General features: G+C 43.3%; 1 protein-coding gene across 3 annotated transcripts in view; it reads right to left on the bottom strand.

Moving 5' to 3' along the window:
• Positions 1-27,691, bottom strand: part of SEMA4D (semaphorin 4D) — a 146,005-nt gene that overhangs the window by 58,877 nt on the left and 59,437 nt on the right. For all 3 annotated transcript variants that reach the window (XM_066618439.1, XM_066618437.1, XM_066618438.1), the window contains exon 3: positions 3,955-4,054. The gene's annotated coding sequence lies outside the window, so the exon portion shown is untranslated. The remainder of the gene's footprint in view (positions 1-3,954; positions 4,055-27,691) is intronic.

Below are 27,691 nucleotides of genomic sequence, written 5' to 3'. Positions count from 1 at the left end.
TATACAGGTGTGCGCCGCTTAACAACAGTTCGCTTAATGACAGACCGCATATATGATGGTAGTCAAAGCACAATAAAGATGCTCTTAATGAGGCAACTGCGTCACCCACAGCCTGCAGCAGAGAGTCTGTTTACACAAGAGGGGCTCTTGATGCAGGGAAGAGGCAATCAGTCTCCAGTAGCCTGTGCAGCCAGCTAGCATCTGGCACGGAATGCCTGTTTACACAAAGACAATAGACCAAAATGAACATTCACTTAATGACCTAATTGCATAGCAACGGGGATTGGAAATGTATCCCTGTGAAGTGGTGCACACCAGACCAAATTACAGATGTACCACCTCTAAGAGAACTGGACCTATGAGACATCTATTACTGCTCTCTCTCACTCCAATAGCAAAAGAGGAAGATTTCCCAGGAGTAATTTAAAAGCCCAGTAGCAGACTGATGATAAGCTGTCAGTGTGGACACACAATTTGCTACACTAACTTTTTTCAAAGGCAAAGCTCTAGCTTCCTAAGAGTTAACTGAGTGTTTCAACATTCATTCTTTGAACAGCAGGATTTCTACTGTTGACTGAGGCAGTGGAAGAAGCTTGAGGACACCCCAAAGAAGTCAAATCTATTTACATTACTGGAGTTTTTGCAACAAGGCCTTCAGCATTTTGGGGAGAAATGTTTGCAAGACGGGTCTGTCAAGAGCCTTGAGTTAAGCACTTCACCCTAACCAACATTAGGTGGCAAGAAATATTATTTTACATGTATTAAGCTGCAAGGACTGCAGCCTTTTCAGGCAAGCAACAACAGCAGGTTATTTTACCAAACAAAACTCCAGCTTGTTAACTGTAATTACATGGCTATCAAAGCCACAAATAGCTTCTTTGAGCAGTTCAAAGTTCCACACAGTCAGAACACTTTCATGAGTTTTTTTTTTAAAGTTGGGTGGCTTCCGTTCACAGAAAGAGAATTAGGATTTGTTAAATGTTACAAGAAATAATTTACCTAATTTTTTTTCGGGGGGGGGGGGTCCTTAACTCCCCTTCTTGGAGCCCTATCCTTTCCCCTGCCAGTGTAGCCATACTGCCAGACCACATGCTGCATCCTGCTTGGGGGGGGGGGATGTCCTGGATATCTCCTCTGGGCAAGGGAATATTTATTCCCTTACCCAGGGTAAGCCTCTGGTGCCAGAACAGATCTACTCAGACCTATGCCAGCACTTTTGCTGGTACAAGTCCGAATGGACTCAGGAAGGGCTCGGAAGGAGGATAGGATACCAGTGGCACCAGAGCTACCGATACTGGTCCCTTCTAATCCTTGTCCAGCCCCCATCTCCTACCTGTTCCTCCCCCCTGCCCTGTGCGGGTAACACTTGCAGCTACCATAAAGTGCCTTACACCACCACAATATGAGCTCCAGTGGCATAAAGGGACCTTAGGATTAGGCTGCCTGCCTGTCTTTTTTCCCCAAACACTCAGTTTGTGAAAACCCATCAGTTTGCTCACAAGTGTTTGAATGGCACAATCCTAAGCATATTTGTTCAGAATGTGTTCCGGAAAGTTTACTCCCTAGTGAATGTATGATTACAGCCTTTAAGTGATTTTCCAATCTGTGTTCAAACCAATGAGCTAAAAGTAAAAATAGTAGGGGGTCTCCTTAATAGTTTGGGTTTTTGAGACCACTAATCTTCAATTTGAACTTCTGAATGGGTCCCACTGTGATCACAGGTGGATTGTGTTAGTGCCATCATCTCCACTGGAGCATGGGGCTATTCCATTGGAAAGGGAATATTCAGAAAGTATTAGTGTAGGTATCTTAGCAAGGTGAACAATGTAGGTTCCATTATTTGGGCCCAGAAGTGGCATGTATGGCTCAACACTGTAAAAAATGAATACGCCCACAACATCATTAACCTTGTTTTACTGACCACTCTCTCTTATTTAAGAACAATGCCCTCTCTACACCTGACCCCTTACTTTTCAGATTCCCAAGATTTTTCATGGTAAACCTTGGATAGTAAGGAGCCATCTTTTGCACAAGAGTTTCCTTTTTTTCAACCCAAGGCCTCTGTACTTTTCCGTGCTAAACTGGAAGTGCAAGCAAACAAGATGACTTAACTTTGGGGCGGGGGGGGGGGAGAGAATCAAACACAGCCTCCCTCCCTGCAGTTTATCAGCAAGCCAGTCAAATACAGACAATACATGGTTGATCCTCTTCTACAACTAAGGATGTCAGGAACAAAAGACAGACACATGTAGGAGGAGAATCCGCATGCAAGCACACAGAAGGGATTGCAAGTGCACTGAGTATGTTTAGCCAATTTTTTTCAACATGTACAATAACATAGTTCTTCAGAAGCCTAAAGCTAAAGCTAACCCTTTCACCCAAACCCAAGTTCAGTTTAAGTCACATCAAGTTCCAGGCTTGTGCCACCCAAATGAATCTGCTGTGGAGCAAAATATCAATAATAACTGAGGAAATTTTCAGAGTGGACAATGCCTACATTTCCATTACAAATCCAGGCTTCAAAAATGTGGTAGCCTTCTAAAGTCAGGGTCAGGAACTTAGCGGCAGAGGACATGTTTCGAATGTACAATGTCTCATAGTCCAACATTACACCACCAGCTAAAAAGCAGCAGTTTGTATGGATGAAAAAGAGCCCTGCCCGAAATCTTGGAAAGCTACTGTTTGTCAGAATAGACAACACTAGGCTGGAACAGACCAATGCTCAGACTCAGTATGGCAGCTTCCAATGTTCAAATACATTATTCAATAAGGCTGCTAGTGAAATTAAAATTAGTATGCCCATATTTCCTTTTTTACACACACACACACACACACACACACACACACAATAAGCACTTGATCAGTTTAAAACATAAATGGAAGTACAAGTTAAATAGTTGTATGTGAAACTTTTTTTAAAAAACTAAAGCATATTTTTGTGGTTTGGGTTACATTTTATGGCATGCACTGACATCTCTGAAAAGACTTTCACATAGATAACCAAAAATTGAAGCAGGGGAACAAAGACACACTAGAAAAGACACTGAGGGGAAAAAAAGAAAGGCCCAAGAAGGTTGTTAGGTTCTATTCTGTAAATCAGTAAACTACCAGCACATTAAACTGGAAGCGCTTCAGTGCTAAAGGTCAAAATATCAAGGGAACCTGGATCCAAGCCTTTCACTGGCAAGATAGCATACATTGGAAGATACTGCATACATAACCCCTGCTAACTAGGCAAAGAGGCACTTCTTAAAGTGGTGTCCTCATACATTTAGTAAGAGGAGAGCAACTGTCCCTCTTTATTTCAGCATGGCATCTTTTCCAGTGGCTGATGCTGGTGACTCTTCTGTATTTTTTTTTTAAGACTGCGAGCCCTTTGGGGTCAGGGAACATTTACTGATTTGTTTTACTACGTAAACCACTTTGTGAACTACACTTGTTGAAAATCAGTATACAAGTAAGAATTTCTGGTTGCATATGTCAGAAGAACACAAAGACATGGCTTTTTACCATCTAAATGCTAAAGGCTGCAGTCCAAACACACTTTATAGTAAGGCACGTTGAATACCACATGACTAAGTAAACATGCAAAGGTCTGTGCTTATGTACTGTGAAGTATGATGACTACTCAATGACAAATGAAAAGCAAACATATTACAATAAGTTCTTCATGGGAAAACGCAAAGTGAAAATTCAGACCCAAGCATCTGAATACATGATCTCTACTTTATGCAGTAGAGGAGAGCAATCATCTCCAATAAGGAACCCAACCATCTGTTAATTCACTCCTTTGGCAAACCTATGTGTAAACACACATCTCTCTCTCTCTCTCTCTCTGGTGCGTGCGTGCGCGCGCACGCACGCACACGCACACATACACACACACACACACAGAGACAGAGACAGACAGAAAGAGAGTAGCTGAAATAGTAACAATGACACATAGTACAATACCTGTCAGCATTCAGAACTCTTCAGTTTTGTCCCTCAGGAATTAGCTACCATGAATTCAGTGTGATGCCGTAAACAAAATCCAAAAGGCCAGCCCGGAAATCTGTTTATTAAAACAGAAACAAAGACAGACATGGTTACAATGTTGATTTTTATTTTCTAGAATTATACGAACACTTCTTTTTTGGAACAATGCTGGATTCATTTGTTTAGTGATATGTTTGCTTCAACTAACGTGTCAATTGTTCTCCAAATGGTGGTGCAGAGTTCTGCACAGGGATTCCTGCCCATACAGAGCCACTCCTTTACTATATCCTCACAGTCAAAGACCAAGCCACCCTGGAACTAGAGGAGAATGAAGAAATTACGGATATACTGACATTCTTCTTCTCTGTGGTCCTGGAGTGACTCTACAACCAGAATGAACTATGCTCATCATAAAGTTTTGGGATGAGAAGCCCCACTGCTTGGTTGTAGGCTAGGACAGCGGCTGTAAGCTAGGCCAGCCTCTCTAAGTGCTTGCGGGGGTGGAGGGAAGGCAGTGATGCAGGCAGTGATCACCAGGCGCAGTGGGGGCTTTCCCTAGCAAGCCTTACCTGCTGCCAGGGTCTGGGGGGTCTGAGGCATCCTTCAGTCTCGGAAGACTATGGTATCGGAAGACTTTGGTCCTATTGCAGGTTCTCTGTTATTCTTTGGAAGTTATCTCTGGGCTTGGCATCTACAGATTTGAGTATTTGTGGATGCTGAGTCAGCAGCTGTACAGCCTCAGAGGATTCCCCGCCCCCCCCCCACACGACCATTAGTGGCCTCTGATCTAGGCTATTATTTTCAAAACTAGCACCATAAACCTGACTGCCTACAAAAGGTGACAATATATAGTGATAAATTTTCAGTGACAACACAATAACACCGAGCTAACAAAAACACTAAACAAACAAAATGCAGCAGGAGAAAAATCAGAATACAAAGACCATGCTTCCACCAGCTCAAATTGAGTGAAAAGAAAAAGTCTTGTAGAACATTAATGCCTCTCACATTTATCTCAATGTGCATTTTTGTGGACCACTGTCCACTTCATCAAATGCATTAAGAACTTGGTGAAAGGTTTTTCAGTGGGAGAAGCTCCCAATCAGTTCCACATCAGTGAGAAAAGTAGACACATCAGTTGCTAGTGCAATGCTCTAATGTAGCAAAAGCCATTTTAGCCATTTTAGGATGTTTTCATTGCCATCTGCTTTTAAACTCAGCAAGTTTAATTTGCAATTATGCATGTAGTCAACGTTTCCTGGACAAGGTGGCTTTTAAGCTAGATTTAAGGTGGATTTTTCAAAGCACTTCTGCAGCTGTTATACAGGTAACAGAGCTCTTGAAATAATCACACCATTAAGTGTTTTAAGGCTGTCTGGATAGTCTACAACAGTATCTGGTTGCATTAAGTCATAACAGGATGACTTGTAAATGGTATGAAGCAGCTGTTGCCCAGAGGACTAAACTTTGTAGTGCTATACAGTACCTGGGGCAAAAGAGGAAAAACAAAAGTGCAGCTAAATCAAAGCAGCAACTGTTATCCTGAACATGCCCGATCTTGTCTGATCTCAGAAGCTAAGCAGGGTCAGGCCTGGTTAGTACTTGGATGGGAGACTGCCTGGGACTACTGGGTGCTGTAGGCTTATACCATAGTCTTTCGAGACTGAACGTTGCCCACCAGCTAAATCAAACCGGCCATTCCACTTGTTATTTTTCTCTGCTGTGGCTTTTGGATCTCAAACGCAATCACTAAGTTAGAAAGTGAGAGAAGTCGATTTCTCCTAAAATGAACAAAAATTGGAGGTGTGTCTATGTACATGTGACCACACAGCTCCAGCCTTCCACTATTCTCTTTCTAGATGCTCTGGTTCAACATTGTCCAGCTCACTGTATTAAAGGAAAGTAATATCAGAAGAATAACTAAGACAAAAGCCAAGTTGACTTGAATTTCATAATTGTTTCAAAGGGCTGTGCAATCAACAGAAGTTTTGCCCTGCACAAAAGGATCGTATCTTTAAACACCACAGCGTGGAATAACTACCTGTTCTTATGCTCATAACTATTCTAAATCTGAAACATTCATAAGCTAGTACTGAAGAAGGGGGGGGGGGAGAGAATCCATCCTTGTTTTCCCAAGACTCCCACAGGGTATTCCATTTTATAGAGACAAACCTCTCTGGGACGGCCTCTCCTCTTTGGCAGAAGTCAGGGCCTTCATTTTGCAGCTGCTCTTCCAACAGGAGGGCTGACCTTACTCTCCTAGACCTGACCTGCCTATTGCCAGAGACACAGCGCTGCACTGGAGCTCCTTGAGTCCAAAGTCAGTCTGCAGTATAAAAAAGGGGAGAGGGGAAATCAAAGTTCCTTCCTTTTCTTTCCTCCCCATGTTTAGCTAGGGTGCTGACTTCCATACAGGCAGGATGGAAACTGTTAAGGTTGTAGGTCTCTGGAGCCTGAGCTGGCCTAATAGCCAGTTCCTTAAGCCCCAAGGAGGAAGGACTGCAGAGAAGGGATGTGGCAATTTATCACAGGCAGCACAGTGGCCCACCAACTTTCAGGGAAGGGACGTATTATCTTCAAAGTAATAGTCTCCCATCCTTCCACCAGCGGCTCAGGCTGCAGGCACTTTGGGCCAAAAACACTGGAGCTGCTCAGCACATGCCTAATCCCTCTGTGGCACTGTTCCTTCTGTCTTCCCCCATCAGCTGAGCAGGCAGGGAACTTCGGAAGGGCCCTCTGCACTCTCCTTCCCCTCAAAGAACAGAGGATGAGTTGTCACCAGAGCAAGCACGTCTGTGGGGTGTAGGTGCAGAAAGGGAAGACAACTCTTCACCCTCTGCCCCACCATGATGAAGGTGTCACCAACTTCTGAGCAGAGAGGAGCAAGTAACACAGCTTCCAAAGAATTACACTTGCTGCCAGACCTCAGTGGGACTAGGCATATCCACAATTGCTACAAGGGATATAGAATGCAGTATCAAGAGAGGTTCAGGCGGTGGGATCAGAGAGAGTGACACTTCAGTCACGGTGTTTGTCAGTGCAGCAGAAGAACTGGTGTCAGACATTCTCAAAACAAAAAGTAGCTTAAGACCACCAGCATTTCTTTTGACAGACTTCTTCTTAGATGCAGTTCAGTACCAATCCAGGATCATGGTGTCCATGGACCATGGTGGCTCAGCACAGCACCTGGGTCCAAAATTGGGGTGCAGATCCTGCCTCTCAAGCTCAGCCTCCCCCATCAGCACAGTATTCAAGTTCAGATGGAACCATGCCCAGAATTCCAATCAGAAAGGCACATCAATGAATTCCTATCCCACATCCTTCTTTAAGGATCCTTAAAAACAGAAACTTCATGATACCAGAATCAACCATGACTTTGAGCCAACAGGCGGCCAGCTCTCACACTTTGCACCATGAGTGGGTCCAACTGACATCAGACACTTTAGATTCAAGAAATGGTGACTGGGGCAATGCTCTTGAGCTGACCACATAATAAGCTCCTTCCATCTCCACAATCCTGTAACTCAACAAAGCCTCTCTTGTTCAAACAAGCTATCTGCCATCTGGACAACAAAACCAGTGCCCAGGGCCCAAAGGCAACAGACAATGCACTCTCATTTCTTCTTGGTACGCAAAAAGAACAGGGACATGAGAGCTGCAAAACCTGACCAGGTTAACCCATTTCTGCCCAGCCCACAGGTGTACACATTTGATCCCTGTTGCATATAAGCAACAGGGATCAAATTTGGGCCAGGTAAAAATGGGCTAAACAAGTAACTTTGCGAAAAGCACTTCAGTATGGAAATGCTACAATCCATTATAGTAGACATTCAGGAGCATGGTTGTCTGGCTTCCATAGACTTGTCAGAGGCATAACCTCATATTCCAATCAGGTTGAGCCACAGAAAGCAACTCTGCTTTACATACAGAGGGGGGAAATTCCAGTAGCAGGCTAGGTCTGCTACTTTGGATGCTCACAAGCTCCCAGGGTATTTGCAAAAATACTGATTTCACTGGTCTCAGAAGCCACGTCAGGGCATTTATCATTACCTGGACAAAGCACTGATTAGTCATTGCCCAGGACAAAGGAGCAAAACGATGTGGAAACAACGTCATGTTTCCAATGACATGGCTTTAAAGTCCAGAGAAAACCCTGCTTGTCCCAACCTGACAACTTGAATAACTGGGGTTGATAACTCAAGACTTTGCTAGATACCATGTCTTTTGTCGAAGAGAAGAAGATGAAGATTCTGACTGTAATCTCAAAGGTCCAGGGTCAGACAGCTGATGACTCTTATGAAGCTTTTAGGTATGACAACATCCTGCCAGAACACAATTATACGACTGAGGTTTTGGGATCAACTGATTCAATGTTTCCTGAGATTCTTCCAGGTTCAAATAACATCTCAGGAGTGCCTTTTGCTGGACATTCCAAAGATTGTCTAAGATTCCCTAATATGATGAATGGTACCACATCAGTTGGATCAGGTGATGTTTCTGGCTACACCAGCCGTCTCCAAACTGGAGAATGCTGTGCGGCTAAAAAGCCCTTTCCGGCCCAGCCAGCGCTTTCGGTTCTGCCGCGCTGCTGCTGCTGCTTCTGGCACCTGATCTCAACACAAGGACACCCTAGGCAGTTGCATGTACTGCCCATCACCCCAGCAGGATTTGTGACAGGATGTCTGGGCAGATGAGACTGCCCAGAATGTTCCTGGACATTGAGATCGGATGCCAGGAGCAGTAGCAGCACAGCGGAACCATCAGTTCACACAGGGGAGGGATATCTCCAAACGTCAGATCCGGCCTGCGGACCATAGTTTGGAGATCCCTGGGCTACACCATGCAGGACTGTGATAACTATAAATCTTCACCCTGATTAGCAGGAAAAGTGTTGGCATAATTTACCTGTTTGTGGGTGCTACATTTTTTACTTGGTCAGCTTCGATTGGGAGGCTGGATGTCCTTGCAATATCTTTTTTAGGAGACTTCGAAGGGAAACAAAGTGTCCTGGGCCATGACTTCCTGCTGGCTTTGTGATTGTACCATGTTTGCCTATGAGGTCTTGGGTGAGGACCCACAGGCAGAAATGACTACTCACTATCGGGGGGGGGGGGCAGGACGTCCATCATTTTCTGTGGCAGTCCTTCCCTGGATGGAATCTGTAGGCAGTTACCTGGGCATCTGGCACTTACTCTGGCCAACTGTTAAAAAGTTCATGTTTACTCATCTGCAGACGTGGCATTTGAGAGGACAGTCCTGCAAAGGATTCTGATGGAATGAATTGGGTTCATCTGAGAACCCATCCTAGCACACTTGTTGGCATCCTTCAGTCTCGGAAGACTATGGTATCGCTCTTTGAATGGTGATTCTGGAACACTGTCCTCTCCAGTGCGCGAATCCTGGGTAAAGTAGGTATGGAGGATAGGCTGTTACCCATGCAGCAAATCCCCCTTCTCCATGTCGCTGAAATGGTCCAATGGAAAGGAAGAGGCTAATAGGTTGGGTCCAGTGGCGTCGCAGGAGTTGCCAGAACGTGACTGTGTTCAGCCATGAACTGCCTCAGGGACTGCGGCTCCTGATTTTGCCTCGAGGTTGACTCCTGAAGCCTTTTTCATAACTGGATGTAGCCACAAGGCAGTGGAGGTTTGGGATCAGAGTTTTCCTTCTCTCAGATGAGCTGCCTTCCCAGGCTATTGAGTCCCATCTACTCGGTGGCTATTTAGTTGCCTCTTACGACAAGTACAGCCAAACTGAGGGCCTATTCTTATCCCCAGCCCCCAGGGGATGAGCACACCACCCCCTAGCACACCACTGCTTTCATATGTCCCCAAAAGGCTTGACTGAATATGAAATACCTTCCAGGAGTCCCAGGAGAAAACAGACATTCTTACCTTTACCCACCACTAATTAAGTGAATGGTTTGATATTCTAGGATTTGCTGTCACCACACATGAGAGGGTGATAGCTAGTGTTTCCCGGGGGGAGTTCCCAGGGCAAGTTCTATATTAAGATAGTTATTGGTTCCTGTTTCGGTCTTTTGGGACTGAGGAATGTGCTACTGCTTTTCCAGTACAGTCTAGGAGGACAGGGTCACCCATCCCCTTAGAAAAGTGGCAAAATATGAAAGCTCTGCCAAAGGGTGAGGTTAACTGAAAGAAGTTTCAATGAAAAGTTGGAATACTCTCCAGGAGTCCTGAAGAACAGAAACTCAGACTAAGGATTACATAGCAAATGGAACTGTGTTTGCTCATTGGGTCTCTTGAGATGCTGCAGCAGCAAACAAGCAGATCTCCCCAAATACAGTCATATACCACATTGGCAACAAGTCTAATATATTAAAAATAAATATTAAAATGAATGGGGACCCATTTTAAATTGTCTCATGACCCACCAAGTGGGTTCTGACCCACAGTTTGAGAAACAGTGCCCTAGGTTAAACCAATATTGAGTACTGTTTAGGATATAATTAATGAGATTCAATACCACCCAACTACATTAGTATGGCTTTGTTTTGTTTCTTCCCCTTCCAGGCTATGCTATACAGCTCCTGTAGGTAACATCACTAGCCAGGTATTTCTTTGATGCGTTGAGTGGCTGAAAGGCTAACCTCATCCACAGAATATGGCAGGAACATTTCAGTATTGTAACTAAAAAGACAACTTACAGAAATACTGCCTAGAAACTAAACTGTGTCTGTGGCAGCAATGGTGTCAAACAATCCTAAGTCTATAAATTTAGAACACTGCCTGAGTGCAGCTGAAGATTCACTCTATGCTTAGCTGGCCTTCCATCATTTAATATTATCCACTGGCTTTCTGCTGGCCCAGAAATCATATTGTAGAAATAAATTGCTATTCACAGCTTGCCAGCACCTCTGACACAGTTGCGCAAATTAGCACACTGGGAACTGGATCCCAGGCCAACATTCAAAGCAATGCTACAAATTTCCAATAAAATCCTTGTTTTTATTGTTCTTACAGGCTCTTTTTAAATTTGGTTGTTAGCCACCTTGGGCATATCTGCATTAGAGAAGAAAAGCAAGGCACAAATTTTTATATGAATAAATGAGATAAATGTCTGCCTGGGCAGAGCAATGTGTGTGGTTGATGCCCTGTTTCAACTCTCTTGGGAAAGGACAAGGGAAGGATTCAAATACAAAAACAAACATCTGAATGGTACAAGCTACCGAGTCCTATACAGAATACTTAAGGAATTTCAGACTGACTGCATCATCAGCATAGACAAGGACCTCCACGTGAGAGAAGGGTACATATTTCCTCAAGTAAGAAGGCAGAGATGGAGCAGGATTCTGTATTTAAGTGCCAAATCAAGCGTGTGGGAAACTCTTGAACACACACGTACTTACTCCTCAAGTTATGAGCTGCATGCTTGCTCTCTCATAGATTTTTCCCAGCAGACATTTATATCTTCTTCTTCCCATGGTATGATTTTCAACTTCAAAACATACCACAAAGTTTTTTGTAACAGGTTTTACTTCACTACTGTAGACCTACTTTCTCACACACATGTCCATACGCAGTCATATGATCAATCACTCTGCTCATTACAACTGAAGGACAAAAAACAACCTGCTAATTATTTTGGCAACTGTGACTCTACCACAGGGATCTGGGAAAGGGGATCCATTTGAATATGAATGACTGAAAGCCTGGAACAACTTAAATAGAATAGAATAACAACAAGCTTCAAAGGAAAAGTATTTTACTTGAAGTTTTGTATTAACTAAGCTTTATTTTCATTATAAAGGCAGGAATTATTACACCTTTGTTATGCAATATTCAAAGAATCCAAGGACAATAATATCCAAGGACATAAAACTTGGAAAGGCAATTACAGCATTTACAGGGCTATTTTTACTTCCTGTTTATGCCTAGTAGAACACAGGCATTTGCTCAACCACCAAATTCTAGGTCAGTGATGGCAAACCTTTTAGAGACAGAGTGCCCAAACTGCAACCCAAAACTCACTTATTTAACCTGAATACTGAGGTTTTAGTTTAGAAAAAACAACTCATAATTAACATCTTTTACCTACTATTACTTGTAACCCGTAATGAACTTTTCCTCTAGAACTTTGTCCAGTCCCTTCTTAAAAGCATCTAGGCAAGCTGTCATCACTGTTTCCTGTGGCAAAGAGTTCCACAGATTAATTACGTGTTGGGTAAAGAAATATTGGCAGGGAGGGGGTGCAAGGCCTTGCCACTGCTCATTTTCTCAAACAAGAAAAAAAATTTTTTTTTTTAAAAGCCCCATCCACAGAAGTGGGCTCCAAGGCTGCAATGCCAGCCACCCTATCTTGGGAGTAAGCCTTATCCACTGTAATGGGGCTTACTTCCGAGTAGACACGCACACTGTAATGGGGCTTACTTCTGAGTAGACATGCACAGGAGCGGGCTCTCAGGCTGCCATCCTAGCCACACTTTCCTGGGAGCAAGCCCCATTGACTATAATGAGACTGACTCCTGAGTAGACATGCACAGGAGTGGGCTCTCAGGCTGCCATCCTAGCCACGCTTTCCTGGGAGCAAGCCCCATTGACTATAATGAGACTGACTCCTGAGTAGACATGCACAGGAGTGGGCTCTCAGGCTGCCATCTTAGCCACACTTTCCTGGGAGCAAACCCCAATGACTTTAAAGAGATTTACTTCTTAGTAAGTAAGGACCAGCACCACATGCAGGGCTGGCGCCCCAAAGCCCACAGCAGCAACTTTGCTGTGCCCGCCCACATGCCGCTTGTGAGCTGCCTGCCTTACCCCAGACAGGGGAGGGAGGAAGCGCTACCATTGGGCTGCTGGGCAGAGGGGCGGGTGATGGCTAGACGGGGCGGGTGATGGCTAGACAGGGCGGGTGATGGCTAGACGGGGCGCCTTGGGAGCACACCTGGGTCTTTGGGGTCAGCCCCCCGTATCTCCCTCTTCCCCCTGCTATCCATTCCTTTCCCCCCCTTGGCCTCACCCCTCCCCTCCTTTGCTGCTGCTGAGCAGGAGGACACTGGCTTTGTGGCTGCGCGGGCTCCTCAGGCAGACATGCTGCAGCTGCTGGCGCCTCCCGGGGCGGCGAGCCTCTGGCTCGCACCTGGCAGCTGGGGCGACAGTGTGCCCGCCCACAGAGAGGGTTCTGCGTGCCCTCTCTGGTTAGCCACCACTGTCCTAGGTGATACCACTGCTTGTTAATTTCAAACCAGTACCAAAGCTAAAAAACACCAAAGCTAAAAAACACAAATGGACATCTTAGAAATGTAAAAGGCAAACCTGATAATGAAGAACAGCTCTAGAACACCTTCTTGAACTTAAATTAGCGTAGTAAAGCTTGTGGTTGAGAGCTTTGCTAACTATAAATAATATGGATAGGTTGGCCACTAGCAGAAGTGCTGCTCTAAAAAGCATAGACACAGAACTATTCTGAAAGCTAGCATAACCACTGAAAGTATTTTAACATCTGTTCAAAGAAATGCATGTCTAAGAATATAAACCTGAGCCACAAAACCTGTGACTAGGTATCTGCCTCATATACTGTACTTCTGTTAAGTCTCTTGATGGTCAATCTTCCTATCTGAGACTTGAGTTTCAACTTTACATATACAGTATTTTAAAAATAGGTTTAATGGTGAGAAAAGCAGGGAAAAGCTACATTTTTTTTTAGCACAGTAAATGTGCTAAACCAAAAAGTTATGCTATGGCTGTTGCTTGGTTATCCATCCCTTGCCCACGAGGCTTCCAAAGTTGGTGATGACCATTGTTCCGTCTTAAACAGTTCAACAGTTATGGGAAAAGCATAGCAACAGAACACTAACAGTGCAACTTCTTCAAGGGAAGTGAAAGGCAGGTTTGGAGAAAATCTCATGTGAGATCTGGGAGCAGGCAGAGCTCTCTGTTATTAGCACAAAAGAAGGCCAGAGAGAAGCAAGTGAAAGAGGCGATCTGAGAAGAGATGGTACTCATGGTACTGTACTGAACAAAGGAAAGCAATGGGGCTACGAAAAAATTGATGCAAGGTCTCTGTTATATAGATGGGCAGTTGCACATTATGCACAGTTGTGTGAGCAACTCTTGGTCATTTGACAAACTAAAAATACAGTGCCTATCATAAGATAACTTTCCTATTCCTTATGGTTCAAGTAAAGAAGTTGGTTTGAAAACATAAGGGGAAGAGGTAGAGAGAGATTGTCCATGTGTCCTCTCTTACATAAAGGTAACACATGGACGAGTGCCATGCCAACAAGGATGTTTTCCATTCCTAAAGCTTGTTGTATCAATCCTCCACCAAGGAACATTACTGTTTACTAGGACATTCTTCTCTATATTAAAAACTGCACATGGCACAGGGGCAATTATGACCAAGAAAACAAAGCAAGCTTTGAATGAACTGCCTACTTATCTTCGTGTGTGTGTGTTTTTCCTTCCACAACAGAAAAACAGAAAAACTTTTTTAGACAAAAGCCATGAAGAAGAAAAACTAAAAGAACCATGATTCAGGGGAGACTTCACCCTCTTTCAAAACAATAAAAGAATTAAAGAAAACTACTCAACTGATTGCAGGAGAATTTTCTGGAGATGCTAGGATCCTGTCCGTCATCTCCAAAGAATCCTGACGCGTTATATAACATAGTCACATTCAAGGCTACCAATGAAATTAGAACGATGAATACTACCTTGGGGCTAAATTCTTTTTAAAACATTAGTTCAGCTCCATTGGCTCAACTCAACCTATTAGCCCTTGGAAGAAAACCTTTTGCTTTTTGAGGTTTTGTTACATGTTGTACTTTGAAAGAGGCTCTTGACTACAACGGAAAGTGGCATACTCATACAAGGACCTGCAGCTGCCTCTTACTGAGTCAGACCACTGGTCTCATTACTTCAGTATTATCAGCACTGATTGGTAGCTGTTTTCCAGAGTTTCTGAAAGGGAATATTTTTGCCCTTGCACAAACCTGTGCTGCTCATATTTCTTAGTGCCTGTATGCCAATGAAAACATGGGGAACAAGCCTTGAGAAGCAAAATGGCTTTAAAAAGGCCAGTATTACCTTAGTCCTGTTAGGAAGCTGGTGTAGTGTAGTGACTAAGTGTCTTAACTACTAACCAGGACCTCCCCAGTTTCAATTGTTCTACTGCCATGAATTGGCTGGGTGGCATCACGCAGGCCACTCCCTCTCACTTTCAGTTGCAATGTGGCAATAATACGACCTGACAGAGAGGGTTGTTAGGACTACAACCAGATAATTCACATAAAGCACCCTGCACAATCAGAAACTGTTATACAAGTGCTAATTACACAGGACTACAAAATTGAGGGTCAGAAAAGTTTTCCCCAAACTTTACGGTGGTTTGATATGAATTTGGGGTGCTGATTCCAAAAATGGCATCCGTTTTGCCCTATCACATCCAGTTTTGGAGATATAGTATAGCCTCATTAGTGAATGGTTCTAGCAGCTTCCTCATGAGGAAGCCATGGTGTAGGCTTCCTCATGAGGAAGCTGCTTGAACCATTCACCATAAAGAGGCTATGCCATGTCTCCAAAACTGGATGTGACAGGGCAAAACGGATGCCATTTTTGGAATCAGCACCCCAAATATACCCAGGAATTGGTGTAACATTTAAGGAAGCAAAATGTGTGTTGGCCTGTGTTATATGGGAGAAAGCAGCTACTGAACTATCAGAATGCTGAACTGTAAATTCTCCATCAGTGGTACTGCAAACAGATTCATCACATCATGTTAGAAAATATTGTAAGCAGGGTTGTATGAAGTGTCAGATTCAAAGTCATGCCAAGCCAGTATGCGTTACTGAAATATGGTGGGACTGGCCAGGTGATACTAACTAAGCAACAATCCAAAACCCTTTAGAGTTGCAGAGTTCACCTACTTAGGGCACAATTCTAACCAGGTCTACTCAGAAGTAAGTCCTAATTTGTTCAATGGGGCTTACGCTCAGGAAAGTGTGGTTAGGATTGCAGTTCCTTGTATTTAACGAAGTATTGCAGCAGGGTGGTAACTAGCATGCAACAACACAATTTAGACCTTCCCCACTGACTCACACATAATGCTGCCTTATCATGAGCATGACAGGGTTGAAACTGTGACGCTGGGCACTTTAATGGACTGTCACTGAAATCGATTATAAGTCCCTATCTAAGCTACATTTTCCCAATAGTGATGCCAATCCTTACAATAATGATGCCAAGTCTCTCCTGCAAGACTCCATCCTTTTTCCTCTAGGCAAGCTCTGAAACCAACTGGAGTAAGAAACAGCTGGGGGGAGGTAATATTTTCAGGAAAAAAATGGCATGCATAAGGACTTGAGCACTTATCTAGTCTCTCCCAGATAATTAACCCCTCTCCTTCCACATTTGTGTTACCTTAGCACATTCAGGCTTGGAAACGTGTTTAGCGAGATAACAAGGTGTACTCTTAGTCACTGTTCAAATCATGGCAACAGCACTGCACACAGCAATAGTATTCTACAGAGTAACATAAGAGCCAAGCCCTGCCCCAAGCAGCTTACAGTCTAAATGACTACAGAACTGTGGTGCCCAGATTCTGCAATATTATTAGGAAAACAAAGCAATTGCTGTATTTATGAGAGTAATTGGCAGTGGAAGAGACACAGTGATGCATTGTTAAGTGCACATACAATTTATTGCATAGAATCTCTTAGCAGTCAACGATGAGAAGAACACAATCCACCCAAGAAACATCGCCACAGTTTATAAATATGCTTTCCATCATGTGTTACATGCAACTGTGCAAGCAAAGGCAGCAACATTCATCACAACACATTTAGAAAGAACGATTTGTTCCTTCGAACAAAGCTTTGTGTTGGTATTAAATGTAGGTCACTGACCTTTTTGCTAATAACTGGTTATCAGAAATCCACCGCATATTTCTACCATACAACCTGCCTCTTCCCACTGCTCACAAACCCAGGTGCAGATCTTTCAATGCGTGCACTTCAAATTTCATATCAAATTCTCTGAGAGCAAGTTGGCATGGGGATTAATAGGAGATCTGCCTGCAGAACATTCTCATTGGCATTACTAGGATTTTAACTCCTGCCAAGCCTAAAATGAGCTTTTCTTTCCTCTCATGCTAAATGAAATGCAGAGAAAAGAGTTAGTATTACAAGTTGATGATTACAAGCTACAGAATCTGGCTCAAGCTGCTGTTCCTTCATATTGGGGGGGACGGACACATAAATGTCAGAGCCTGAAAAGGATTTTGACGTCCCAGATGCTACCATAACTGTAGGAGTCGTTTGTAAGTATTGATTTACTGATGTAAAGCAACTCTGGCAAGAGAAAGAAAGAACAAATAACTGCTCAAAATTTCACAATTTTAGATAAATTGTAGAAGTGCACTGATTAATTACCTGGATCCAAGATTATGCCACGCAAAGCAGGCACTGAGAATATTTTGACTTTGCACGTGGGGCTCTTATGAGACTGACAGTTCTGTAGGTGCTATTGCTACAGCTACAGGTTTCAAGTTATAGCATACTACTGCATTGCCCAAGCCAAGTTTTACTTTAAAACAAGCTTGGGAAACACCAACAATAACATCTCTATGAAAACACCTACATCATTTATACTGCATTGATACCCTGACATTCCACTTAAGAAAGCTCTGCCATTACAGTATTGCCTCCTTTGATGGCTGTCTTACATTGTTATCATTTATTGCAGCTTCAAATTTTTTGTGCTGCTATGTTTTTATGCTCCTACATTTTATATTTCGATGTATTGCTGACGCTTTTATGACTTTCTGTACTGCTGCATCTAGTTTTTTGGTTGTTTTATTGCTGCATTGATTTTGTTGATGCATTTTATGTTGATTTTATGTAAGCTGTCTCAGCAGTGGGGGAAAGGCAGGGGAAAGCAGTGGTGGTTCTGGGGAGTTGGGGGAGGGGGCAAAAGATCCAGGTGCCACACCAGCAGGGGAAGGCACCACTGCACCTGCCACCGCTGGCCACCCTCTGGAGCTGTTTTGCGGGCAGTTGAAGCCCCACGCTGGATCCCTGGGTGCTCTGAATGCCTTCTAAGGTCTCCAGAGCACTCTTAAAAGTATTTTCAGATTTTCAACAAAAACCAGAAGTACTGTTTAAGGGCACTCCAGAGGCCTCGGAAGGCTTTTAGACCACTCAGGAACACTGCATAAAACTCCATACAGCTGAGTAAGTATCCTCAGAGGGAGGGCAGGGTGTTGCGGGGGGGGGGCAGCATGTAGCAGTTCTGTGCCCTGGGGCGGCACAGGAGCCAAGTCCGCAACTGGGGTAAAATGCATTAAATGAATACAATTTAACCAATTGTTTCTCATCAATCCAGTCAAGGGTACACAACTCGTGAGCACAAATGCAGTAAAACAGAGCCCACTAGCCACATGGTTTGTGAGGCACTTAGCACCTCTGTATTTGCAGTCCCAGGCAAGTAGCATAAGGAAGCTTAATTCAGCCCTGGTAGACTGCCATTTACGGGGAGTCACAAGTTGAATATGGCTCTATTAAGCATTTAATGGCCCAATCCTATGGGCCATTTATGACAGCGGATCTCACAGTCCACTGTTATAAGTGACCCAATGATGGCACAAATGACAAGCTGCAACTGTGAGTGGTAGAAATGGTCGGAGGTTCTATATGTGCGCCAGAACCGGCCGAACACTCCACCAGTGCGGTAAAGTGTTAGGGGAGCCGTTCATAGTGAGAAGTTGGCCAAAATGGGGGGTGAGGGGAAGGAGAGGCTCTCAACAGCAGTTGCACACAACAGAACCTATTCCCCCTTCCTGGCATGGACCCATTCCCTTCATCTCCTCAGACTTATGCCAGCAAAACGGTTAGCACTGGTCCGAGTGGACCCACTGGCAATTCGACAGTTTACCAAGATATTTTCAACCAGTGTGATTTCGACCAGTGTGTCGGGGCAGACTGGTATGCTGCAAAAGGTCCACTGAAGTGCCATGGAAGTTTGGAGCACATTAGTTGAAAATTGCTTTAAAAAAAAAAAACTCTTCCAGGTTCTATGGCTCTGTTTTTAGAGTATCTAAGGAGCCAGCAGAGGAAGAGGGACAGACAATTCATTACTACAGACAGCTGCCCTGGAAACAGCCACAGAACCCAGAAAAATCTTCTGGCAGTGACATCACAAGAGCAAAGACCACGGAGACTGATTTGCTATGATAAGAAAAAAAGTTGAAAAATTGCTGGTCTAAAACAAAGGCATCTTCAAAACCCTAAAACCTTCTGAAACTGTGGAATCAAAGTGCTCTATGTATCTGTGCAAGCCAGCCATCTGAGTGAGGGATACTTTGAATTTTTCCTGATTATTATTTTTCTCCATTTCCTCTCCCTCACAATTTCCTATAACATATTTATAATGTGCACAGTACTGTGTACACCTAAGAAGCACAGCCCTCTGCATGCATAGCGGAATTCCACTTCCAGCCACGACAAGTTTCCTTCTCATCTTTCTTAGTCTGAAATAAATACATGAAACTAGATAGTGCCTTGGCATGAATAAGGCTTTTAGTACACAGGTTTTTCCTTTTGAAATAGCAGAACCTGATGGAAGACAAAAGTGCTGTAGCATATAGGAGGACAGCCAACTGCATGGTCCTCCCGTCATTCCTGGTATGCAAGCCTACAGAACACTTGTAAAGAGTCTAGTTTTTCGGGCCACTTTAGGATCCCAAAACAGGCGGTCATGAAGTTCACAGCAAGACATAAAACAGGGTTGCGATGCCACAAATGGAAAGCCAAGCTTTGACAGATCCAGGGGAAAGAAATTGCAAGCAACTAGACAGACTCATGGAACTTCTTGCTCGTTTACATTTCTCAAGGTTTAGGAATGGACAGAATAGATTTGGCATTTCCAGAGCTATCAATGTATAAAAGCAACAACACTGTCCTACAGAACAAGAGATTACATATACAGCTAACTTTAAATTCTAGGCTTTATATAGGATTATAGTTATTGCCATGCTAGTCCCAAGCACAGGAGGGGGATTTATTTACGTAATTCAAAATGTAAATATTTTCACTGGTATCTTTCATTAGTCAAATCTATATGGATGAAATCAAATTAAAGGCTACTTTAATCTTGTTTGCATTTTCCCTGTCTAAACCATCTTCCTAGCACCATGAATCCAGATGTTTTTATATAGGGAACTATGTGAGAGAGAAGGCAGAAGATACCTTAATACCTATTTGTATGACGAAATCAAGTCACATCTACAGAGTCAGGAAATGAAGGATTGTAACAGACAGAGTTCTGGCTTACTCCATCCTTAATGTCATGGTAATGTTCTGAAAAATTCCATGAGGGGAAAAAATCTTGGACTATGTACATTTCATTTTTGAAAAGACAGCTCTCAACAAATGCAGGTAGTGAAATCATTGGGGGCGGGAGGAGGTAAATAGTTCAAGTCACCACACTGTTTTCAAACAATTTTATTGCATTCCATCTTTCAAAGACTTTCTCACCAAAACTGAATTTTCCAACTAGATTCAAAACTGTTAAGGGAAAACAAAAAAGCTTTACTGAAATAAGCTGTCTTAATTATGGCAACAACAGAAAATGTCATTTATACTTGAAATATAAAAATAAATCAAAATAAAAGTGCACACATTATGACCCACATGCATGCAGAAGCAGTACTAATTTCAGTTGTGTAAAGTCAGCTTCCCACATTCTGGCCACCTCCCTGTGGCAGGCTCTAGCTTACTCCTTTACATGAACTGGGCAATGACACCAACCTACTCTGGCAAAAGAAAGACCAGTCAACTCCAGACTTCCATTTATCCCATCGTTAGTTGCTAGGATACCTTTCATCCACTGGGATGTCTGTCAGTTATCATTTATTAGGCTTCTTTAAAGCATTTTAACACACAAGCTTCATTTTAGCTTTGTTCACAAAGTGTGTGTTTGCATGCACCCTCCTGTCCCTCCCCTCCCCCGCAGTTTATTACCTGTCAATTGCAAGTTCACCTTGAGGTCAGGTTCAGAAATAAAGGTTTGCATTATAGTTTCCAAAGTGGATTAAACCACCTTTTAGAAAACAGTTTGCTATAAGTGCTTCAGGGTTAGTAGTAATGAACCCCCAATTCCTTCCGTGATCAAATTCTGAATATTTTATTTCTTGCTGAATATTAAGAACTTCACATTATTCCATCATTAGCTTTTAAGGACATGTTCACATTTAAAAAAAAAAATCAATAATCATTTTCAACTATAATATTCTTTGAAAGGCCAGCAGCCCACCCTCAAGCCCACTTTAAACAACTAGCTGCTAAGCAATTGCATTTAAAATGATCCCCATTTTCAAGTATGACTTTGATGGGATGGAAGGCCACTTATTAATAGTGTGACCAAACATGAAATTTTTTAAAAGCAGAAAGCTGGCAGTGTCGTGTTATGCTTCATGTTCAGCTACCCAATACTTTAAAAGCTGTTTAAATCAAATGCAAGATAATCAAGGGTGTCTGCAGAAGTATCAACCTAATTTCCTTCATTTATTCAGAAATTTTCCTTAGTTATGGTACGAACACCATCACCACCTTGATCCAGAAAGACAATGTACATGCAGAAGTGGGCTTTGGTGGCAGGATCATACACTGAATCAGATCAGGTATCACATGTACAAGAGGTGACGTGGTTTATATCATTGGACGAAGTGTGGTACAGTAAACTGATTGCTGGCCTTGGACCACAGAGACCTAGGTTCAGAATCCTACTCAGATATGACACTCACTATGGCCGCAAGAGAAAGTCACTCTCTTGCAGTCAAACCTACCCCACAGGAGTATTGCAAGGGGAATAAAGTAACTATTTACAGTATGTAATGTTTATGTTTAATTTTAAGGTTTAGAGTGAGATCATTCCCTACCCTGATTGCGGCCTTCCTCAGTCAAGTAACCCGAGTTCCTGAAGATGTACAAATACTCATGTTTCCTTTTCCAAAACCGCTTTAGTACTAATAGGGCATTCAGTATCTTGCACAAAATCTACAGTATCATAGCCAGTAATCTCCCTGTGTGCAAGGCTGAATGGTCATGCACCTCCTTGTCCAGCTCTGCTCAGTGCAGAGCTCGGCAACCCAGAAGTTTGTGATGTGCTGTTGCTTGAACATTCACAGGCAGCGTCACGACACTGTACAGTTGCCAAAGGGTTCACACTGGTATATACACCTTTTAGGGAACGCTGATCACAGCACTGCTTTCTTAATAAAATACCTTGAAAAAGATAAAAATCTGCCTAAGAGATTATTTGACTTGCTTATGCACATCAAAACTTAATATTTATAGCATCAAAATAATGACTGTTGCATCAGGCTCTTAATAGCTTCCTTGCTCAGCAACTAGTTTTGTGGGATGATCACTTTGCCAAGGTCACAGGCTAATGCTTCAAATCCGGCACATCAAAATGACCTGCCAGTAAATTCATTTCCCAGAGTGCTCCCACTCTAGCTATTTTTGGCCTTTGGGTTGGTGGGGCAGGGTAAGCAGTGCTTAAACAACCAGTTACTGAGGTAAAACAACATACATCACACAGTTCAAAACCAATCACTTCTATACAAATTTATCAATTAGGTATTGATACAAGGTCCATCTTGCCACAAGTATGGCTCATTTATTTTCTTCCATTAGACACTATGGGTAAGTAAGAACATGAAAGTCTTCTCCATGAAACTCCAAAAACAAGAAATTTAGTAAATTACTAGACCCTTTTCATTTTGTCTGCTAGATCACTGTTTCTCAAGTTGTGGGTCGGGACCCACTAGGTGGGTTATGAGCCAATTTCAGGTGGGTCCCCATTCATTTCAATAATTTATTTATGTTAGACTTGATGCTACCACGGTATGTGACTGCATTTGGGGAAATGTTACAGATCTGTATTTTTAACAGGTCACTATATATGTGCTTTTAACAATGATAGTGAATGGACTTACTCCTGGGTAACTGTGGGTAACTGGGTAATTGCATCCTAGGATTGTTAAATTTTCCTGCTTGATAATGTCACTTCTGGTAGAATCTGTCACTCCTGACAGATTCACATTCTAGAAAGAGAGTCCTGGTGCTAAACGTTTGAGACCTACTGTGCTAGAAGCTTTTATTTCTTTTCATTCTGCTGATCTAGTGCCAAATAATTGGCCACTTCCTCTCTGCACCTCAGTGCCTTATATCCAACACTTGGTTCCTTGTTGGACAAATTGCAATTTGCCTAATGACAGAAGTAGCCACTGCTGCCCACTCATATGTGATAATTTATAACAATGTCATCTTTTCACAAAAGTTCCTAACCTTCAGATGCCAAACCATCAGACCACTGCCCAGACCTTGTGCCTAATTCAAATCTATGTAATGCATGCTTGCGTGTATGTACTTGTTGATGTCAAGGACATGAACTCCAAAAACAAAAGATTGCAGCAGCAACATAAAATTCCTTTTGTCTTTCAATTATTGCAGACAGAACCACAGAGCCAAATAACATGATAGTATTTACATGGATTAGTGGGGCATTAATAGCAAAACAGAGAAAAGCTACTAATTTCTGAAAGGAGACATCTTGCCATTGTAAGTAAATCATACCTCTGAAAAAGTTTTGTCACGTTTCCAACAGCTATAAAAAAAGTCAAAAATGTGTCAAAACAATGAATCAACCGATTAGTGAATCAACCGATTAGCATCAGATTTAGAACAAATAAATTATATATGTATTATCAAATATGATTGCCTCTAAAGTATCAATTTTCAGATTCTGAGAAATCACCATAAAAAGTTTAGGCGCCTGAGGGCCCAATTCTATCAGCATGCTGCACTACTGGAACTTGTGTGGCTTAGTGTGCTTTACGGCAGTCGCAAAAGGCAACCCACCATTCCATGCAGCCAGGCTGCTGTCACAAGCAGCGAGCAGTAGTGGCCTCAAGCCAGCAGCCTTCAAAGAATCCCGAGCGACAATAAGTCAGAGCAGGAGGTGGGTGGTGAATGGGTGGAACGGGGCAGAGATCAGGTCAAAAATGGATGTGTATCAAGGCTGAAAAAGGGACTGATGGTGGTAGCAGCACTGATACCCCCTTCCTGGTCATGAGCTGCCTTTCTGATACATTTGGACTTGCTCCAGTAAAATTTGGGCAGTGGAGGTTTACAGCCAGGCAAAGGAACAAATGTTCCTTACCCCAAGATCTCCAGAACTGTCCTGTCCCCCACAGGATGCAGCACATGCTCTAGTGGCATGGCTGCATGGGGAAGGGGTTTAGATAAGATTGGGCTGTGAGTTACAGAACCTTCTACAGAATGTAAACTATTGTCTAACACAGCTTTTCTCAACACTTGTCCCCCGACGTACCGCTTGCTCTGACGCTCTCTGCAGAAGTAACCTACAGTAACTGGCAATGATGTCATCGCTAGTTACTTCCAGGTTCTGAGACTGCAATGGGAGTTTCCAATGGCGTAAGTCGCTCAGGATGGGCAGGGAGCAAGCGCACGAAAACTGTGCACTAGAGCTCTGCCCACTGGGCTGAGCCACCTTCCGCCGTTTGAAGATCCTGTTGAGGTCTTGCTACAGGGTAGCTGGGGCCATGTGTACCACCTAACACAGCCTGGTGTACCACCTGGCCTAACAGACACAACTGAACTGTCATGAAAGATTTATTAGTGTGCATCACAGAAAGGGAGAGTGCCCTTCTTATGCATAGAATTCTAACTTGTATTTCCAGTACAACAAAAAGGTGCTTTACTTTATCATTGCCCAAATAGACCTAGTATAGAACACAAACACCTCTCTGAACATAAAATGACTCTACATCACCCTGCATAATGATAATCCTTTCTGCACTTGTAAGCAGATGCCAAAAGTCAGAATAAGCCGACTGAATTTGTTTAATCATAACCACTATAAGCTATTCATCTTTGCAACAGAAGGCCACTGACTTGAAGTTGGAATTCCACTATGTGCGCCGGTTGAAACGTTTGTTCAGATAAGCTGGTTAAATGTAATTCAGCCCAGATGTCTGAAGAACGCTACTAATCTTTATATTAGGCAAGATTTCCAAAACATGAAAAAGCCAGAATGACCACAATCACATTATGTACATATTGAATGTACACTTTAAATCATCATCTACACAACACTGAAAATGAATCCACAGAAGTTACACACTCCTAAGATTCTGAATTAACTCATTTGCCTACACTTACTAATAGACTGAGCCCTAGAAGCAGGAAAAGTGGGAAGAGAGGCACAGAAGGAACAAGAGAAGCCAATTTTTGTACAGTTTCATGCCAGGTTAACAGGAATCAGAATTTGCATGCCACAGGCAATCAGGCAAGTGGTTGTTCATAAGCCTGTATTCAAAGACTGTAGTATGTAAAGTTTTGTACACAGTGCAAGGAGTAAAACGTTTAGTTCCTGCCTCATCACCATCAGTTGCGGACCTGGCCCCTGTGCTGCCCTGCAACATGCTTCCACCACCACACCGCACCCCAGGATACTTACCTCCGCAATGGAGCTTATGTGACGATCCAGAGAGCTCCAAAAGCATTCTGAGACTTCCGCAGCACCCAAAACAATACTTCTGGTTTCCAACAAAAACCAGAAGTACTGTTTAAGTGCGCTGTGGAAGCCTCAGAAGATTTTTGGAGTGCCCCTGGCCACAACATGAGGCTTTGCCTGATCCTGGAACAGCTCTGGAGGGCGGGTGGAGATGGCAGTGGTAGCACAGTAGCGCTGTGTCTACAGGGCCAGAAGTGTGGCACCTGGGGATTTTGCCCCCTGCCTCCCCAGGACTACCACTAATCACTGTATGTCAAAGAAAATTTTCAGGCCAAGACTACAAATGTCTGCTTGCATTTCTATCTACCTTATGTGCCATTCAATACCTACAGCAAATGTTTTCCTCTACAACAAATCTATAAAGATGCTTTCCAGCAACAACATCTCTCTGAATAATATTTCAGCCCAAATCTAATTAAACCATCCCCCACCATTGCAGCCATAACAATTGACCCATGTACTGCGTCCTGTGGGTAGTCACGGAGGGAACTTTTGCTCCCTTACCCTAGGGCTGGGGTCGGCAACCTGCCATTCTGGAGCCACAAGCAGCTCTTTGAGCCTTCGGCTGCGGCTCTGTGCGGGGCCAACCCATCCCAGGGAGGGGCTCGCCCCTCCCGCGACGCAGCTGCCGCTCACCAGCCCAAGCATACGGGCTGCGGCTGCGCCCCATAGGAGAGGGCGCAAATGGCTGGCGGAGCAGCTCCTCTGCCGAGAGCGAGCCCCCGCCGCTGCACATTCCCGAGCCACAGCCCGAGCACACGGGCTGCAGCTGCGCCCCATTGGAAAGGGCGCAAACGACTGGCGGAGTGAGCCCCCGCCGCCGCACGTTCCCTCCTGCCGGAGCCGCAGCCCGAGCCTGTGCGTGTCTCCTCAGAAGTAAGTCCCATTGTGCTTGCTCCCAGGAAAGTGTGCACAGGATTACAGCCTTCAAACTCTCCACTCAGCACCCCCGTCACTCACTCACACTCTCACTGCTCCATTTCCTTCACTTGGAAACTTGAAAGGGGTTTGGAGACCCCTGCACCAGATGGTATTCTGTATATGTTTGTATACTGTATGTGTAACATACTGTATATGTAGCACCAAAGCATATTTCATGGTTGTGAAGTAATCACTGTTAGTATGCCTTTTATTTTATGCAGTTTTGAATTCTTAGCTTGTTTGTTCAGGAGCACCTTTGTGAACAGTGTTAAGTAGTACTAAGTGGTCTTGTTCAGAGGTAGTATTGTGTGGAAAGGCATTTACAGAAGTACAGAAGTAAATGACAGTAAAGAATGACAGTATCCTTCACAAGCAGTTCACCTGTGCACAATCTAAAACTGTTGTTCTCCAACTGTGGGTCTGGACCTGATTTTTAGTGGGACCTCTAAGAGGGGAGTGTATTATATAACTGGGACCTATAAGAGGGGAGCGCAAACTATATATGTTTCTTCATTTTAGATGTCAAAAGGGTTTTGTGGCTCCCAAGGTTTACTTTTTTCCGGAAAACGGGTCCAAATGGCTCTTTGCCTGTCTAGGGTTGCCGACCCCTGCCCCAGGGCAAGCCTCAGCTGCCCCAATGGGTCTGCTCGGATCTGCACCAGGCATTATTCAATGAGCTGGAAAAGGAGCATGTACTTAAAATATCAAGGTACAAAAATAATTCAAATGATGTAATAACACATTTTTCATTTCTAGTTAAAAGCTTAACACTATAAAAGTGATTGCAGTGATCAGCTAACTAAGCATACAGAGGTATCTTGATGATGATGGAGGTCATTTCTCATTAATAAGGTCAGCAGTGCAGCTTTCAAATATAAGGTCATTTTTCTGCTCTCAGATTGTGGAGCTCATCGATTCTAATTAAAGTACAGTTTCCTGCAGCAACAGTAGTTAATGTGTGTTTGGGTCAGAGGATTTCTGGAATTCATATACATGCTGCAAATTTACCCTCTAAAAAGCAGGCATCAAAATCTTATTTTCTGTGCCGTATTTTCAAGTTTTATAGATTCATATATATATTTTCATATATGTTTTCAAAAATATCTTGCTGGTAATATATGACTGTATTAGAGTTAAATACAATTACAGTCTCGTTACAGAAAACTTATGGGCAAATCTTAGGGTCAAATGAAATGGTATTAGGAACTCTTGTGGGACTCATTCTTTTTTGGTTA

This window comes from Tiliqua scincoides, chromosome 2 (genome assembly GCF_035046505.1).
Source record: "Tiliqua scincoides isolate rTilSci1 chromosome 2, rTilSci1.hap2, whole genome shotgun sequence".
NCBI lineage: Eukaryota > Metazoa > Chordata > Lepidosauria > Squamata > Scincidae > Tiliqua > Tiliqua scincoides.
Note: the sequence above shows the minus strand (reverse complement) of the source record. Positions and strands in the feature narration are given on the sequence as shown.